The following is an 18,364-nucleotide window of genomic DNA, read 5'->3' on the forward strand; positions in this document are numbered from 1 at the left end:
ACGCCAGCTTGGGCAACAAGAGAAAAACTCCGTCTGAAAAAAACAAAACAAAATAAACAAACAACAAAAACATAAAGTAATATTTAATAGGAACTTATAAACAGAAGCCATGTCAGTGTCTGGTGGTGGAGAGATGAGATGGTAGATCCCCGCACCGTTACCCTACAGACCCAGGGCTGATATCCCACAGGTAGAGAGTATACATGATTCAGAAGTGATGTGTAGGACAATTAAAGTATGATAACAGCAAAGCTGTTTTGACCTAAGGGCAAGATTTACAGTAAGTATGTGATCTTACACACGGAATACTAGACAAACTGGAAACCTTTTTTTTTTTTTTTTTTTTTTTTTTTTGAGACCGAGTCTCGCTCTGCCACCCAGGCTGGAGTGCAGTGGCCGGATCTCAGCTCACTGCAGGCTCCGCCTCCCGGGTTCACGCAATTCTCCTGCCTCAGCCTCCCCAGTAGCTGGGACTACAGGCGCCCTCCACCTCGCCCGGCTAGTTTTTTGTATTTTTTAGTAGAGACGGGGTTTCACCGTGTCAGCCAGGATGGTCTCGATCTCCTGACCTCGTGATCCGCCCGCCTCGGCCTCCCAAAGTGCTGGGATTACAGGCTTGAGCCACCGCGCCCGGCCGACAAACTGGAAATCTTAATGGTCTTCCCAGAGCAGAGGTTAATCTGAAGTCAACTTGGCAGATTAGCATCCAACGTGGAGTTGCTTTGGCCTCCACACAGCGACTTCAAGAAATTAAGAATCCCCAAAAGTAGCCACTGTCTTTAGGAGTACAGTGGAGGGCGGCGGCAGTGGTGGTCGTGGTGGTGTTGGTAGAAGAAAGAGGTTAGACTGACTTGTCAAAGTGATGCAACTAATGAGAATTTGCAATGTCTTAATCAGTTGCTGCAACAAAAGTCAATTGTCCCAGAGCTCAGTGACTTGAAATAACAGTCGTTCCCATGAATCTGTCAGTCAGCTAGAGGATCAGAAGGGGGTCAGCTGATCTGTCAGTCAGCTAGGGGGTCAGAAATCCAAGTCTTACTGGTTTAACTGGTTATTCTTTACTGGTTATGCCTCCCTGTGTGACATCCAAAACTGGTGTATGTGAACAGCAAGCAGCTTTCCTCCAAGTGGTGATTCCGGGACCAGGCTCCTTCCATCGTGTAGTCTTCACCAGCTTCAACGCGTGGCTTCCAAGACAGCTTGCTTATGTGCTTCATGCCAGCAATAGGAAGGAGAGCGTGGAAGGCTGTGCATGGGCAGCAGGGGAGTTCGGGGGCTCACCCTGGAAGTGGGGTGCATCACTTCTGCTTATATTCCATTAGCTAGAACTCAATTGCATGGCCGTAGCAAACCAACGGCAAAGAAAGCTAGGAAATGTAAGCTACTGTGTCCTCAGAAAGAAGAAATGAGTCTGCTAAACAGCCAGCCAGCCTCTGCCACTCATATAGAGGCTTCCCTCCCCAGCTGCGGCTAAAGTAAAAAAGACTGACCAGTTGTTTATCAAACTTAGCGGTCAAGCAATCCATGGAGTCATCCTCGTAACGAGAATGTTCTTCTGAACATTCAGAGCCTGCGGAGCAGCACAGCTGGTATTTGGAGCAGCTTTTGCAAAAGGAGAAATAAAAACTTAGATATAAAAGATGGATCCATGTTTCTGAGAACCTATAATACAAGAAGACTTAAGTATTTTTCAAGTTGGAAGGAGGAGGTAAAATGTGATTATAATCAAATACGGGATTCTCCTACATCTGAACAGCCAGGAGGCTTCTTACCCTAGGAAGTCTCTACTTGTTAACATTTCAGATACTGTGATTGAATGAGGAATTCTAGATAGTTCTGTGAAGATTGGGAGAAGAAGAAAACAGGATGCCAGTCCTTGTTCCTAGGCCAAGACCTGAGCCCTGTACAATTTTTTTTTTTTTTTTTTTATGGAGTCTCACTCTGTCGCCCAGGCTGGAATGCAATGGCAGGATCTAGGCTCGCTGAAAGCGCCGCCTCCCAGGTTCACGCCATTCTGCTGCCTCAGCCTCCCGAGTAGCTAAGACTACAGGCGCCTACCACAACACCCGGTTAATTTTTTGTATTTTTTAATAGAGATGGGGTTTCACTGTGTTAGCCACAATGGTCTCGATCTCCTGACCTTGTGATCCGCCCACCTTGGGCTCCCAAAGTGCTACGATTACAGGCATGAGCCACCGCGTCCAGCCGAGCCCTGTAATATTAATATTTGCATCTAAAATCAGGTAAACGGCAGTGTGTAAGGAAAAGTAATAAACAGTGTCATGTGAAGGAGAGAAGTTGGGATTTGAAATCGAAAGAATTGGGGAACTAAGTTGTGTAAACCTGGGCAAACTATTGTCTCTTCATGTGTGAAATGAAGACAACCTCTGATAATGTTTTTGATCTTTAAAGGGGGTGGAGATAGGAGATGTGGGGGAGGGGGATAAAATCTGGCATAGAGACGTGTCCAGTATATGCCAGTTCCTTTCTCCCTGTCCCATTTCTCTGTCATTCAATGTGGCCACCATCTTTAGTTGTCTTTATTATTAGGCGGAAGAAGCTGTTTCCCTTGGCTTAGAAAGCTTGTTTGAAAATACTTAATGCTAAACACATGTCTATAGAATCCAGAAAGGTCAGCTTCCTATTGGGACTTAAGCTTCCAAATACCTGTGTCATGATCCAGGACGCACATGCTGGGAGGGAAGATGTAACTCTCAGCCCATCTCTGCCCATCTGTGTTGTCATCAGAGGAAACTTCCCCTAGCAACATGATGCTGGGGTTAAATAACGTGTCCTCGGTCACGCAGCTGCTAAGTTGGAGTCAGGATCTGAGTCCAGGTGATCTGGTCGTGAGCTCAGATTCTTAGGCTGACTCGCTACACTCTCTAGGTCTGGTACAAGCTGAAGAGGTGTAGGTGGAAGGACGCATGCTTATTGTGGGGTCCAGCTGTCTCCTGCAGGCCCCTCACAGCAACCCAGGCCTTGGTCTCATGCTCTAGTTTTGGAGCATGGGGAGCAGTGGAGCTGATATTTGGAAGAGCTGGGTACTCACAAGCCATAGCTGATAATGACCCTCTTATGTTGTAAAGGCTCTCACTGGGAGCAGGAGCTCTTTGGGTGTCGACTGTCCACTCTAGACAATCGTGATGCTCTTTGTCACCTTGTGAGGAACTTATTTAAGAGAGTGATTTTATTGCCCCTCCCCTGGCTAATGACTCTTGAGGCAGAATTGGTCACATATGAAGCTTCCTGATCTCCATATGGGAATCATGAGCCCACATAGAGCTATGGAAGTGACAGTAATACTAGCTTCAGCCTTGGAGTCTCTTCATGGTTCAGTTTACAATATCCAGCTGAATAAAATAGGGACAGGTTCTGAGTTTTCTTTATCTTGAAATATTTCCTTAATGAAATGATACAGTTTGCATGAGCTGTCTGTAGGTGCCCCGCTCTAGGGAATAGAAAGACACGCATCCCCTTTCACAGAAATCCACAAGAATAGTAGCTGCCAGTGTTGAGGGCTCTGTGCCAGGAGTATGTATGTGTATATATATTATAATTTAGTCTGTCCAACATTGAAGTAGGAATTATAGTCCCCACTTTACAGAAAAGAGAAGTGAGGCTCAGAAAGGGAAGTTAATTTTCCCAAGGTCACACAGCGCAAGTAGTGGAGCCAGATGCAAACCAGACCTGTCACACTCCGGGGTCCTCACTCTCAGCCACTGTGCTATACTTGGATCAGGCTTCTTTTCACAAGCTCGAAACGGCTTTAGCAAACAGCCAGCAATAAAGGCCACATGCTGTTCCTCAACTCACTGAAATCCAAAGTAACAGTTTTGGGTGGATGGCACCTATTTTTAATCGGATTGAGCACTCAGAAGCCTCTAGAGTGAGTTGCTTTGCTCAAAGCAGTTACTCTGCGCTAATGAAATCGTGATGATGAGTGCCACGCTCAATAAAGGAGAATTCTCTGACCTCGAAACGGTCATTTATCTGTACCCAGAGATGAGTCCAAATTATTTTCTCAGAATTTGGATGTAGCCTGACAGTCATGTGGACTAGTTTAGACCACTGTCTTTGGAGTTTGATTGTGGTTCTGCATTTAACTATTATTTCGGGCTACTAAAACTCTCCGTGGCTTAGTCTCCTCAACTGTAACATGGCAATAATAATGCCTATCTGTATGGAAAGCCATGTGAGTGTCTTCCTAATTACAACGGCTCTCTGAATTCTCCTCATCCTCCCAAAACACACATTACTGAGGACAGTAAGTGCCCATGATTGAGCGCTGAGGGCGAAAGATCAGTAAGACCCCATGCTAGCCATCAAGATACAGGAGAGAAATGTAAAATCATCACAATAATTAATTACAATAGAGTCCGATAAGTCCTATGACAAGATAAGTACCAAGAGAATGTTACTCTCCTGGGGTGGAGGTTGAGGAAAGTTTTGGAGGTGACATTTAAGCTGGGTCTTGTTAGATAAGAAGGATTTGCAGAAAAGGTCAGTTGTTTGCCCAAAGGACCTCTAACTAGTAGCGTTTCAGGAACTGTGATACATGAAGTAGAACAGAGGGGGTCTCTCCCTGTAGACCCAGAATTAGGAACCAGAAGTGAAACATCAAGTATTCTGCTTTCTAAAGTGAAGTCAACTTTATCTCAGAGATGGCAATAGCCATCTCTGTCCTTCCTGCTGAGAGGGCAGGCCACCAAAGCTTACGTGAAAGCAGCTGTGGAAACAGTCCCAGTCCATAGGCTTAGCTCCCTGGCCTTAGTTTACACAGTGATAATGACACCGCCAGTATATCCCCCTCAATGCAGTGGCCATAGTCAGAAAGTGGGTTCAGCTGTGCGCAGTGGCTCACACCTGTAAACCCAGCAGTTTAAGAGGCCAAGGCGGGTGGATCACCTGAGGTCAAGAGCTTGAGAACAGCTTGGCCAACATGGTGAAACTCTGTCTCTACTAAAATTGCAAAACAAATTAATTGGGCATGGTGGCACACGCCTGTAATCTCAGTCACTCAAGAGGCTGAGGCACAGGATTACAGCCACTGACATGCCCGGCTAAGTTTTGTATTTTCAGTAGAGATGGGGTTTCACCATGTTGGCCAGGCTGGTCTTGAACTCCTGACCTCAAGTGACCACGCACCTCGGCCTCCCAAAGTGCTGGGATTATAGGCCTGGGCCACTGCATCCGGCCATCACTGCGTATTTAAAAAGTAATTAATATCCTTAATATCTTTTAAAAATACAATGGTACAAAAATAAAGGAAAATGTTTAAAGATTATTTTGTTCTTTACGATTCTCTTGCTCTTTTTTGATTAGTTTAGGAATCAAATTTTTGGGGAGAGTCCAAAATGATGAAATTGGAAAATAAGCTCTATTAGGTGCACTATTAAGTAGAAAGAGCCTCTCAAGTTTTCTCCTAGGCTATTTGAAGTTATTTTATTTGGGAATTTTTTCTTCCTAATTCTGCCTCATAAGACAAAGTACTAGGAGGTACAAAGGATAGTGATGTAATGGCTCTGTTTCCCTAACACTGAATTATTTTCATTTGGAAGAAGTTGGTCAGTTTTCAGAAAAGTAATTATAAAGTTATTTTTACCTTTGGTTAATTTGATTTCTTAAATAGCACTTTCCTTGACAGAAATTTACAGTGTAAAGACAATACGTAACTGGTTCAGTCAGATGAAAAATCCAATAATTAGCTTATGTTGAAACTAGATGTTGATTTATTACAGGATTATACACGTGGATTCCATAAAACCAAAGCAAACTTTATGGCAATACGGGAAAGGCAGAATCTCATGGGATCAGTATGAAAAGATATTGAGTAAGTTACCCTTTATATTATTTTGCAGAATATTTATTCAAATTTGGCTTTAGGATATGTTCACGGTTAATTGCAAATTGAGTGGCAGAACCATGGTGGAGATTTCACAGTTTCCAATTCCCATTTCACTGTCTTTGAGCATTGCTGCTACAGCGTCATCCTAATCTACTTTTCCGTTTTTATCTCATGCTTCCTCTTATTTTACCATTGGCTGCTGCCAACCTTGACTTTCCTGTCTTAGTTCAAAGTGCAGCTTAGATGGTATCTTCACGGTATTTTGATCTCTTACCACCCACCCTAAGAATTACAACATTATTTTTATGATCCTCTGCAGATGTGCTAAAGAAAATAAAATTGTTAAAATTATAGCATTATCAGTTACTGAAGTTCTCCATGTTTGTCTTCCTGTTTATCCACTATCTCTGCCCCCTCCCTTGTCCCAACAATTGTATATTACATTTGTATGTATTACAACAATAATACATAGAAACTCATAGCCTTAATGTTACATTATTTAAGGACTCCCAATGTTTTTATGCTGATCTCAATCTATCATTTTAAATATTTTTTAAGGTGAAGTCATTTCGCCTCTCCTTTAATGATCTATTCTAGCATTTGATACACAATTTGGGAAATTTTTTCACAACTGAACACTACTGACAGTGTTAAGTCCCGTGGGCATCTCATTGAAGATGAAGACGTTCCAATCTGGAGCCATCAAATGATACCTGTCATCGTGTCACTGGTGAGAGATTATGTGATAAGTTTCATAAACTGTGATATACACGATTATCAACTGTACATTATGTGTACTCTCAGAAACACTTTCCTAGAGATCCTTTATTTTGTTGTGACAGTTTCAACAGTAAGACAGTTGTCAGATTTCTAGTCCTTCAGGACATGTAAGCCTTTTGTTTAATTTCCGTTCAGTGTATTTACATACACATTTTGAGGAATACACTGGAACCTGTGTACGGGATGCCTTTAATGTACAGACACCGAGCACCCCTCACACACAATGTGTGGGAATCACTAGAATGCAACCCATTGTAATCACTTGGTTTTTGAGAAATGGGCAGAAAAGATATATTCATCCATTCCTTCAACTAGCTCCTGAGGACCAACTCTGAGTTAGTCACAGTAGCAGGTAGAAATGTAAAGACCAACGTGGCCCTGCGGGAGTTTATAATCCAGGTGCTGGAGGAAAGTAACGCAGGTACTCAAGTTAGTATGATCCAAGGCAGAATATGATTAGTGAGATGTGATATAGTAATGATACCTGACATTGTGTGTGCGTGTGTGGGTGGGTGTGTGTGTGTAGTAACTTACACAGTATTTTTTCATGCATTTTTTTTTTTGGCTCCATAATGATCTTTCCGTTAAGATAGAAATAATCAGTCTCATTTTACAAATGTAGACATTGACACACTTGTCTAAGGTGAAGCCGCTATGAAAGGATGGAGTATAGATTTAAATCCAAGTCATCAGTCTCCCGAGTCCAGTGTGTTCTTGGTTATATCATTCTGCCTTCCTCGGTGGTGTTTTCTCCTGTGTTTTGCACGGTAGCCCTGCGTCTCAGCCAGTATTTCCATTTTAACAGCATGACTCTCTTTGGTCTTACTGTAGTATTCGTACAGTTAACTTGAATTTTAAAAATTTGGAGCCAGGCATGGTGGTTCACACCTGTAATCCTAGTACTCTGGGAGGCCGAGGTGAGCAGATTGCTTGATCTCAGGAGTTCGAGACCAGACTGGGGAACATGGCGAAACCCCATGTCTACCAAAAATACAAAAATTAGCTGGGCATGGTGGCGTGCTCCTGTACTCCCAGCTACTTGCGGGCCTGAGGCAGGAGGATCACATGAACCTGGGAGGTTGAGAAGGCTGCAGTGAGCTGAGACTGTGCCACTGCACTCCAGCCTAAGTGACAAAGAGACCCTGTCTCAAAAAAAAAAAAAATTGTTGGCTTCCTTAAGTTTCCGTTGGTGGACCACACGTATTACTGTTATGGAAAACATTCCATTTCAACGGCTTTCCCTCCCCATATGCTACATAGTAATCAGTGCTACGGTTTACTTCCGCTTGGACAAAATGAAGATAGCAGAGAAGGAAAGGAAAGTAAAAGTAAGATATTTTGTTTGTTTGTTTCTGAATGTTGAGTTATTTTCGTGAAAAACATAGTAAACTGTTAGGCCTAAAATAGAGAGGCATTAATACTTATCTGTTTATACTAGATATCATTTTTGGGGCTGAAAGGGAAAGGATGACGCACTTTTGTTGTTCATTCAAAACTATGAAGAGAGTCCATGCATCTACTTTCAAGATCACTGGGGTCACTCATTTCCTCAGATTTTGTATCCTCTGCCAAAAATGTTTATAAATGTTCTCTTTTGTCCCAGGTCATATAAAAGTGGGTCTGGAGTAAACAACAGACGAACTGAGCTATTTTTGAAAGAACATGACCACCTTCAAAAGTAGGTATTATTGAATGTACGTGCATGATGTGATTTTCCGTGTTTATTGATTCATTGACTTATGTAACAAACATTTTATGATGTTTATTATAGTAAGTGCTTTATCCATGCTAATTCATTCTATTCTCCTAATGACTCTTTTCCATAGAAAAGGAATTGCAACTCTTCCGACCATAGTGAGAAAAGATCCTGTGCTAATCACTTAATTGTTACCTTACCATGTTTTTTATTGCCTTAATGTGCTCTTTTCCTTAGCAAGTCTTGCTCTAAAGCTTTTGTCCAATACTACAGGTTATTAGTTAAAAAATCATGCTGATAATGACTTATGTTTGAATGGCCTGTTACCACTTATATATGAAGAAGCCATATAAAGAGACATTAGGTCATATATCAAATTCTAAAAAGGTTTTATTTTTCAAGATTTCAGAAGAAAGTACTTAAATACTTGGATGAAGTAGATATAGTTTTAAAAATAAGCCACCATAGTCTGTTTCTTTGTTTTTCTACTTTTCTCTGAAATTTACAGGTTTCTTTGCTCTTGACTTTGTGTTTTGTTGTAGAAACTAAGGATTAGAAAATGACTTATCTCTGTGGACTTAGCCTATAAGCACTTGAGCAGCTTGTATCCATGAGAGTTAAGTGTTAGGAATTATGTTGATATTTGCTACTGAATGTCATAAATTAGTCATGTCTTACGGACTTAACATACCTTTCAATTTACTTTTCTTTAAAAGTCACCACTTTAAATATAAGCTGTTGAAATCAAAACACAGAAGGATCCAGAGCTTTTTAGAAGCCTGGGTGCTCCTAGCGTTGAAACTAGTTTTCTGAATCTGTTGGACATTATTGGTTCGAACATGTGGGCAGTCTCTTCTAGAGCATGTTTAGTTTGTGGTATTCATAGCTTTGGTAGTTCTCTTTGTATTTGACAAAGACCACTGTGAAAAGAATTTTGTGTTGCATCCAAAATTATATTAATCTATTCTTGGGGAACACAGTAATTTAGAGGATAGAATATTCTAGTAGCACAAAATACAGATTAGGTTGCATCAGTATCTCTATATTTATTGCTTCAAAAGACACAGTTAGAAATGCAGTAGTTGACTTTGACAAGAATGATTCGATGCTGAGAAGCGTCTACCGGTTATATTATACACACAAATATTATTTATTTCATGACTTCAGAACACATCCCATATTAAAACTTATGTATGAATTTTGCAGAAAGTTTTGCCTTTGCTTTAATTATTCAAAGTAAATCCTTGAGGAGTTGAATATCATTCATTTTACAGGAGAATGAAGCAATTCAAGTATACACATCTTTAATAATTTGTTTAGGCTATAAACATACTGAGAAGACAGAAATCAAAAGGTATTTTTCCATCTTAGATCAAAGTATAAAGTCTCAGACAATTTTACATACAATATTCTTTATATATATTATATACTTTATATACATTTCTTTCAACATTCTTGTGAAGAAGTTTGTGTGTGCCAAACCTATACAGTGAGAAAGTGAGATAGGATGAAACTGAATGGAATGAGAGCTTCAATATATATATACTTCCAATATATACACTTTACATATATTATATATTTTATATACATTTCTTTCAACATTCTTGTGAAGAAGTTTGTGTGTGCCAAATCTATACAGAGAGAAACTGAGATAGGATGAAACTGAATGGAATGAGAGCGTCTGATGAATTAGAGGAGTTGTTGATTGTGAAAACCAGGGCTTAGTCTTTGCTCTCAATATTGAGTACACGAGCTTCCAAATACATTTTTTTCTTTTTCCTTTTTTTTTTTTTTTTTTTTTGGAGACAGTCTTGCTCTGTTGCCCAGGTTGGAGTGCAGTGGTGCGATATAGGCTTACTGCAACCTCCGCCTCCCAGGTTCAAGCAATTCTCCTGCCTCAGCTTCCCGAGTAGCTGGGACTACAGGCACCTGCCACCATACCCAGCTAATTTTTGTATTTTTGGTAGAGATGGGGTTTCACCATATTATCAAGGCTGGTCTTAAACTACTGACCTTGTGATCCACCCACCTCAGCATCCCAAAGTGATGGGATTACAGGCGTGAGCCACCAGCCCAGCCTCCAAATACTTTTTGTAGTCAATTTTTTTGAAATTAAAAATACTTGCTAGGAAGCAAGATAATATTAAAATTATTAGTAAAATATGGTTACAAAGTAATGTGAAAAACTAGTTTTTCAATGTTACTGTATTTCATTTGCTAAGTGCTTTGAGGAAGAAGTGGGAAGATTTTTTTGAAATAACTTTTTTGAAATAACAAAAGCTCTAAATGTGCTTTTGTCGTAGTGCTCATTTTAAAAAGCATAGATAGTTCAACAACACAAAAAGAAAAATTTAAATCACACATTACTACAAATTCTCTAACGTCTTTTACTCTTCAGTAGATTGCAAGCCTTTTCCCAGGTAATCTGATTTTTGTTGTTGTTGTTTTTAAACATATGGTGTGGCCGGGCACGGTGGCTCATGCCTGTAATCCCAGCACTTTGGGAGGCCAAGGGGGAAGATCATGAAGTCAAGAAATCCAGATCGGCCGGGCGCGGTGGCTGACACCTGTAATCCCAGCACTTTGGGAGGCCGACACGGGCAGATCACGAGGTCAGGAGATCGAGACCATACTGGCTAACACGGTGAAATCCCATCTCTACTAAAAAATACAAAAAACTAGCCGGGCGAGGTGGCGGGTGCCTGTAGTCCCAGCTACTGGGAAGGCTGAGGCAGGACAATGGGGTAAACCTGGGAGGCGGAGGTTGCAGTGAGCTGAGATCCAGCGACTGCACTCCAGCCTGGGTGACAGAGCGAGACTCCGTCTCAAAATACATAAATGTGTATATATATATGCATATATATATATATATACACACGTATACACATATATATGGTGCATATATTGCATAATACAGAGAAACTATAAATTATGTAACCACTTCCCTAATGCTGGCCTTTTGTATTATTTTCTGTTTTTATTATTATACACAGTAAAGCCTTTGTGTGTATCCATCATTATTTTGATAAGTTCCTAAATTAGAATTGCAGGATCAAAAAACACACTCATTCGCAGTTTTTTCTATAATATTGCCAAATTTCCAAGTTTGATATTTTGCAGAAGGATCAGACTGTTTATGGCAAGAACTATGTTTAAGCTTATGCTTCTTCATAAATCTTCTTTCATGATAATGTAAATTTTTACTTGTTCCAAAAGTACATATTTTGGCTTGGAAAAAGAGTTGATCAATTATTGTAAATGAATGCCAGACTTTAACACACACACACACACACACACACACAGACACACACACACAGAGAGAGAGACAAAGAGAGAGAGAGAGAGATAATTAACTTTATAATGAATTGTTTTTACCAGTTCTCCTTAATACTCTTTTTATCTGAAAATGGATGTTTGTAGGTTTTAGTAGGTTGCGTTATGGAAGACAGAAATTTCTTTTCCTACAAGGTGAATAAGATAACTTTCATTTTTGGCTTGCTTTCCCTGAGTCTCAGTCAGAAGAAAATACTGACTTTGAATTAGTGTCAAGCTTGCAGCTATTTGTTTTTCACGGGCCTGTTGATACATTTTTAGAAAGTTTTTGGTTGCTGTTTCGATTAATTTCTCTTCCTTTCTACAATTGTTATCTTTCAGTACTCCCTGATATTTTTCTTCTTGAAGAAGTAGCTAGTTAATTTTTTTTTTTTTTTTTTTTTTTTTTTTGAGTCGGAGTCTCGCTCTGTCACCCAGGCTGGAGTGCAGTGGCTGGATCTCAGCTCACTGCAAGCTCCGCCTCCCGGGTTCATGCCATTCTCCTGTCTCAGCCTCCCGAGTAGCTGGAACTACAGGCGCCCGCCACCTCGCCCGGCTAGTTTTTTGTATTTTTTAGTAGAGATGGGGTTTCACCATGTTAGCCAGGATGGTCTCGATCTCCTGAACTCGTGATCCGCCCGTCTCGGCCTCCCAAAGTGCTGGGATTACAGGCTTGAGCCACCGCGCCCGGCCGTAGCTAGTTAATTTTAAAGTTCTTCTCCTCACCCCAAGAACTTCTGCCTTTATAATTGTTTCTCTATTCATATTTATTTTATACAAGATATGTGGCTGATTATATTGTTTCTGTCTGTACAGATGGAGAGTTAAGGAATAAAGAGGACAGACTAGATTACCTCAAACACTGAAATGCTATGATTTGTCCCAAGTCATACATGCATTATCTGACCAGACATAATATGCTTTTTCTCTAGAAGCATTTTATCATTTTGAATAAAATAGGTCTTCTGAATTTACCTTAAGTTGACAACTTTCAGAGTTTTTCAGGGGTGAAGAGAAACTAGAATAAGGAGATAACTTACACAAACAGAAAAAGCCTCGTCTCTTCTGGATTCCTTTAATGCCAGTGGTCATCACCAGCTGTAGATCAGCCACCCTTTACCCGGGCTGGGACCTCCACCTTCTCATCTACAGGTGTATCACCTCAGAAATCTTCTGCATCTCACTGTCACCCAACACATTTTCTCCTTCCAGGCCTCTGCAGTCTCACAAGTTTGTCTGTATTTTTCTTCTTATAACCTACCCTGCTACCCTAGCCCGCCTGGATCTCACAGGAGATTAACTGAAATACTCCCAACATTGGGCCTTTCCTGTGCCCGTCTTCCTGCTGTACCCTGGTAAAATGCCAGCCCAATCCAGTCTGTTGTTCTACTTCTGTATCTGAGGGCTAAAGAAAAAGCAACAAGTCATACAGATGAACCCTGTTTTAAAGTAACTACTAAATCTTTTCAAACTCATCTAAGTACTCAGCTTTGCCTGATGCCTTTTCCTTGCCCAACCCTGTTTAGTTCTCTCATTCTCTTCAACATCTTTACCCAATCTCCTTCCCCATCTTGACCTTCCTGTCTCTTCACCTGATACTGAGGTTCTTAGCTCCTACTTCATTGAGAATGTTAAGGTTTTGCTGTCTTCCATAAATTGACCTATAGGAGTATCCTTCTTCACCCCTTTCCTATGGTTTTTAGGGGATGGAATATTTGTCCTGAGAAGGCCAATACATCCATTGGACGCTTGTCTCTATCCCCATTTGCTACGTAAGTATTTGACTTCAGCCATCCGGTACGCTGGCTCTGTCTCTGGTTTACACCTGCTGTCTCTGTGTCAGCACTCACTTCCGCTTTAGCCCATTGACTTCTTCCCTCACAACACTACTGAACTTGTCAATAGGCACATCGGTGATCTCCTGCATGACAAGTCTCACCGTCATTTTTCTTCGTGCTGTTTTTCTGCTGCTCTGCCTGACTTGATATTATAATCTCCTTTCCTGAAACCCTAGGCTACTGTAGCACAACACTTTACTGGTTCTCCACTTACCTTCCTTACTTCTCTTTTGTGTTTTTTCCCAGGTCCCTCCAGATGTGGCCTAGGAATCCTTTTAAACACAGTGCACCAGGCAGAAATTAGTTGGAATTACTTCATAAGATGCAGTTTATTTGCCATTCACCCTTGTATTTCAGCTCCATTATTTGTCCTTGATATGCCTGTCTATGAAAACACTCTCTCCTTCCCAGAGATGGCAGCTAACAAGACCTAGCAAAGAGAAATGGGAATTTTCATTCACAATTTCATAGGGAAAGCAATTGGTAAGATTATTTCACTGCCAAGGGTAATAAAATTAATGAGAGAGTTGAAGAAAGAGGCACGAATTCTGAAACTGTCTAGAACCATCTAAGAGGTAAAGCTGAGGCGTTTTATCCATACTTGCAGGCTGTGATTGTTTCATAGAAGTACCCTCTGATTTATGCGCATGTCATTGATCACAACTAGAATTACAGATTGGGCACATTAAGCACATCAGCGTAAAAATCCTTGACATTTTGGACGGGTGCGGTGGCTCACGCCTGTAATCTCAGCACTTGGGGATGCCGAGGTGGGCAGATCACGAGGTCAGGAGTTCGAGACCAGCCTGACCAACACAGTGAAACCCCATCTCTATTAAAAATACAAAAATTAGCCAGGTGTGGTGGCACGTGCCTGCAATCCCAGCTACTTGGGAGGCTGAGGCAGGAGAATCGCTTGAACCCGGGAGTCAGAGGTTGCAGTGAGCCAAGATATCACACCACTGCACTCTAGCCTGGGCAACAGAGGGAGACTCTGTCTGGGAAAAAAAAAAAAAAAAAAAGCCTTGACATTTTAAAAATACCTCTGGCAGGGTTTCAGTATAGTCATAATATTTAAAATATTACCATGATTTGTCAGTTTCTTTTTTTTTTTTTTTTTTTTTTGAGACGGAGTCTCACGCTGTTGCCCAGGCTGGAGTGCAGTGGCGCGATCTCGGCTCACTGCAAGCTCCGCCTCCTGGGTTCACGCCATTCTCCTGGCTCAGCCTCCTGAGTAGCTGGGACTACAGGCGCCCGCCACCGCGCCCGGCTAATTTTTTGTATTTTTAGTAGAGACGGGGTTTCACTGTGGTCTCGATCTCCTGACCTTGTGATCCGCCCGCCTCGGCCTCCCAAAATGCTGAGATTACAGGCTTGAGCCACCGCGCCCGGCCGATTTGTCAGTTTCTTACGTATAATTTTGTTTAGTCACATGCGTGATAAGAACATACAGACTTCTTGCTGGGGGCATTGGCTCATGCCTGTAATGCCTGTAATCCCCACTACTCAGGAGGCCGAGTCGGGAGGATTGCTTGAGGTCAGGACTTTGAGACTAGCCTGAAAAATATAGCAAGACTCTGTCTCCTACAAAAAACATAATCATAAATAGATTTCTTGGTTTGTAGGGTTAACTTTTAATATTTTCCTCCCATTAATTTGCCCCCCCCCTTTTTTTTTTTTTTTTTTTTTTTTTTTTTTTTTTTTTTGAGATGGAGTCTCGCTGTGTCACCCAGGCTGGAGTGCAGTGGCATGATCTCGGCTCACTGCAACCTCTGCCTCTCGGGTTCAAGTGATTCTCCTGACTCAGCCTCCTGAGTAGCTGGGACTATAGGCATGTGTCACCACGCTGACTAATTTTTTGTATTTTTTTTAGTAGAGTTGGGGCTTCACCATGTTAGCTAGGATGGTCTCCATCTCCTGACCTCGTGATCTGCCCGCCTCGGCCTTCCTAAGTGCTGGGATTACAGGCGTGAGCCACCGCCCTCGGTCTAATTTGCCACTTTTATCTGACTAACATACCTTAACTTTTTCCTTGGATTGGTGATATAGTGAAATGATTAGGGCAGGGTTTTGAAGCCAGAGAGATTTGGGTTCATATCCTGGTGTGTGCTGTAGATTTTGGGGGCAGTGGACTTAAATCCTCTGACTTTCCAGTTAGTTTTATTTCTTTTGTTTTTACTTTTTGAGATGGAGTCTCCCTCTGCCATCCGGGCTGGAGTGCAGCGGCGCGATCTTGGCTCCCTGCAAGCTCCGCCCCTCGGGTTCAAGCCATTCTCCTGCCTCAGCCTCCCGAGTAGCTGGGACTACAGGCGCCCGCCATCATGCCTGGCTAATTCATTTTTGTATTTTTAGTAGAGACGGGGTTTCACCGTGTTAGCCAGGGTGATCTTGATCTCCTGACCTCGCGATCCGCCCTCCTCAGCCTCCCAAAGTGCTGGGATTACAGACAGGCTTGAGCCACCGCGCCCGGCATCCAGTGACTTTTAAGTGGGTAAAATAACCCTTACTTTGGGGAATGTTGCAAAGATTAGAGAGGATATATGTAAAATGTTTACCTATTCCAGTGCTTGGTATGTAGTAGACGAATTCTAACATTACACTGAGCTATTTTGCCCACTGTGGCTTTAGAATAAAAAAGTATACTCATACATTAGAATTGTGCACCTAGAGCTAAGTGACTCCAGCCCTGGGGAAACCTTCAATGCCAAAATGGCATGTAGGACTAGATAGACGAATGTCACCTGTCCCTGTCTATTAAAACTCACTGTATTGGGCCGAGGACATCGCTTGGCGGATGAGTAAGCCTCACCCATCTGGACAGCAGCATTTATACTTCAACGTTACTTTTATCTTCATATTTGCTGCTTGTTGTTATTTATGTGGTAACTAGCATGAATGATTCACATACACACATACATATTCTCTGTCTTGTGAAATATTACACCAAGGAGAAAACACCATTGTGCAGTTAGTGACAGTAAAGTAGCCCCAGACACAGTGCTCTTCGGTGGAAACATGGGAAGTTTACAGAAGAAGCTCTGTGTCATAGTGATAGCCGTAAACTTTGGAATATGCAAAGATCTTGAAGTGTATCTCTCACCTATACCAGGGATTTTTGTACAGTAGAGAATTGCATTTTGAGCTTATGAGAACTGGTAGCATTGGATTATTTCACTTTATGTCTATCACTCCGTTCATGGGGTATTTTCAGATTTCATGTCAAGGCTCCATTTGGTTCAGATGGTACAATTGTCTGCCATGTTGAAATAGGTGGCAACGCAAATTAAAATTATCCTGAAACAAGACTTTATTTTATTTTTTTTATTTTTAAAATTTTTAAAAATTATAGTTTAAATTCTGGGATACATGTGCAGAACATGCAGGTTTGTTACACAGGTATACATGTGCCATTGTGGTTTGCTGCACCTATCAACCTGCCATCTAGGTTTTAAGCCCCGCATGCATTAAGTATTTGTCCTAATGCTATCCCTCCCCTTGCCCGCCGTCCCCTGACAGGCCCTGGTGTGTGATGTTTCCCTCCCTGTGTCCATGTGTTCTCATTGTTCAACTCCCACTCATGAGTGAGAACATGCGGTGTTTGGTTTTCTGTTCCTGTGTTAGTTTGCCGAGCTGATGGTTTCCAGCTTCATCCATGTCCCCAAAAATGAGATGAACTCATTCCTTTTTACGGCTGCCTAGTATTCCATGGTGTACATGTGCCACATTTTCTTTATCCAGTCTATCCTTCATGGGCATTTGGGTTGGTTCCAAGTTTTGGTATTGTAAATAGTGCTGCAATAAACACATGTGTACATGTGTCCTTATAGTAGAATGATTTACAATTCTTTGGGCATATACCTAGTAATGGTACTGCTGGGTCAAATGGTGTTTCTGGTTCTAAAAGTCTTAAAATATCCTCTAAAGCAGATTTCAAAATACAACATCCATGAGTCCGTAGGAGACCTGCTCACAGACGGCATCTGTAATTTACAGGAAGATGACGCTGACACTGGCTTAACCATGCACTTAGCACACCACAGTTACAGTGAAAACCCAATTTTGTGCCAAAAGTGGGAAATAAATGGAGGCCTAAGTGTTTGCTTTAGGAGACTTTATTTGATTCATGTAAAGAGAAAATGGTTTTATTACATGTAAAATAAGATTTAAAGGGGTCACTGTGAGGAATCGCCACACTGTCTTCCACAATGATTGAACTCATTTACACTCCCACCAATGGTGTAAAAGCGTGCCTGTATCTCCACATCCTTTCCAGCATCTGTTGTTTCCTGACTTATTAATGATCCTCATTCTAACTGGCATGAGATGGTATCTCATTGTGGTTTTGATTTGCATTTCTCTAATGAGCAGTGATGATGAGCTTTTTTTCATGTGTTTGTTGACCGCATAAATATCTTCTTTTGAGAAGTGTCTGTTCATATCTTTCACCGTCTTTTTGTTGGGTTTTTCTTTCTTGTAAATTTGTTTAAATTCCTTGAGGATTCTGGATATTAGACGTTTGTCAGATGGATAGATTGCGAACATTTTCTCCCATTCTATTGGTTGCCTGTTCACTCTGATGATAGTTTTTTGGCTGTGCAGAAGCCCTTTAGTTTAAGTTTTTTTTTAATATTTGTGTAATAATGTCCAGGTTTATCAAGCAGAATGATCTACATAGGAGCTTTTATACAGAACTCATTGTTCTTCACTTAGAGCTTGTTAGTCCCGTAGTAAAGTCAAATCCATCTTCAGTTGCTACGTGCCTTTGTTACACAGTTAAACTTGAGTTGGAGATGCTCTGCCGGAGGGAGGAATTTTCACTCCCCAGATGTGTTTGTGTAATATAATATATTTTTCCCCTTTCCCCTGTGGAAACTTTGTGGAGGATTATTT

At 41.4% G+C, this 18,364-nt stretch overlaps 1 long non-coding RNA gene across 1 annotated transcript in view; it reads left to right on the forward strand.

The window, feature by feature from the left end:
- The first annotated feature begins 7,886 nt into the window (after positions 1-7,886).
- LOC139359582 (uncharacterized) overlaps positions 7,887-18,364 on the forward strand; it is a 42,232-nt gene continuing 31,754 nt past the window's right edge. The window contains exons 1-2 of the long non-coding RNA XR_011615659.1: positions 7,887-7,956; positions 8,232-8,306. This is a non-coding gene — a long non-coding RNA (uncharacterized lncRNA). The remainder of the gene's footprint in view (positions 7,957-8,231; positions 8,307-18,364) is intronic.

The sequence above is a fragment of the Macaca nemestrina genome, chromosome 17 (assembly GCF_043159975.1).
Source record: "Macaca nemestrina isolate mMacNem1 chromosome 17, mMacNem.hap1, whole genome shotgun sequence".
Lineage (NCBI taxonomy): Eukaryota > Metazoa > Chordata > Mammalia > Primates > Cercopithecidae > Macaca > Macaca nemestrina.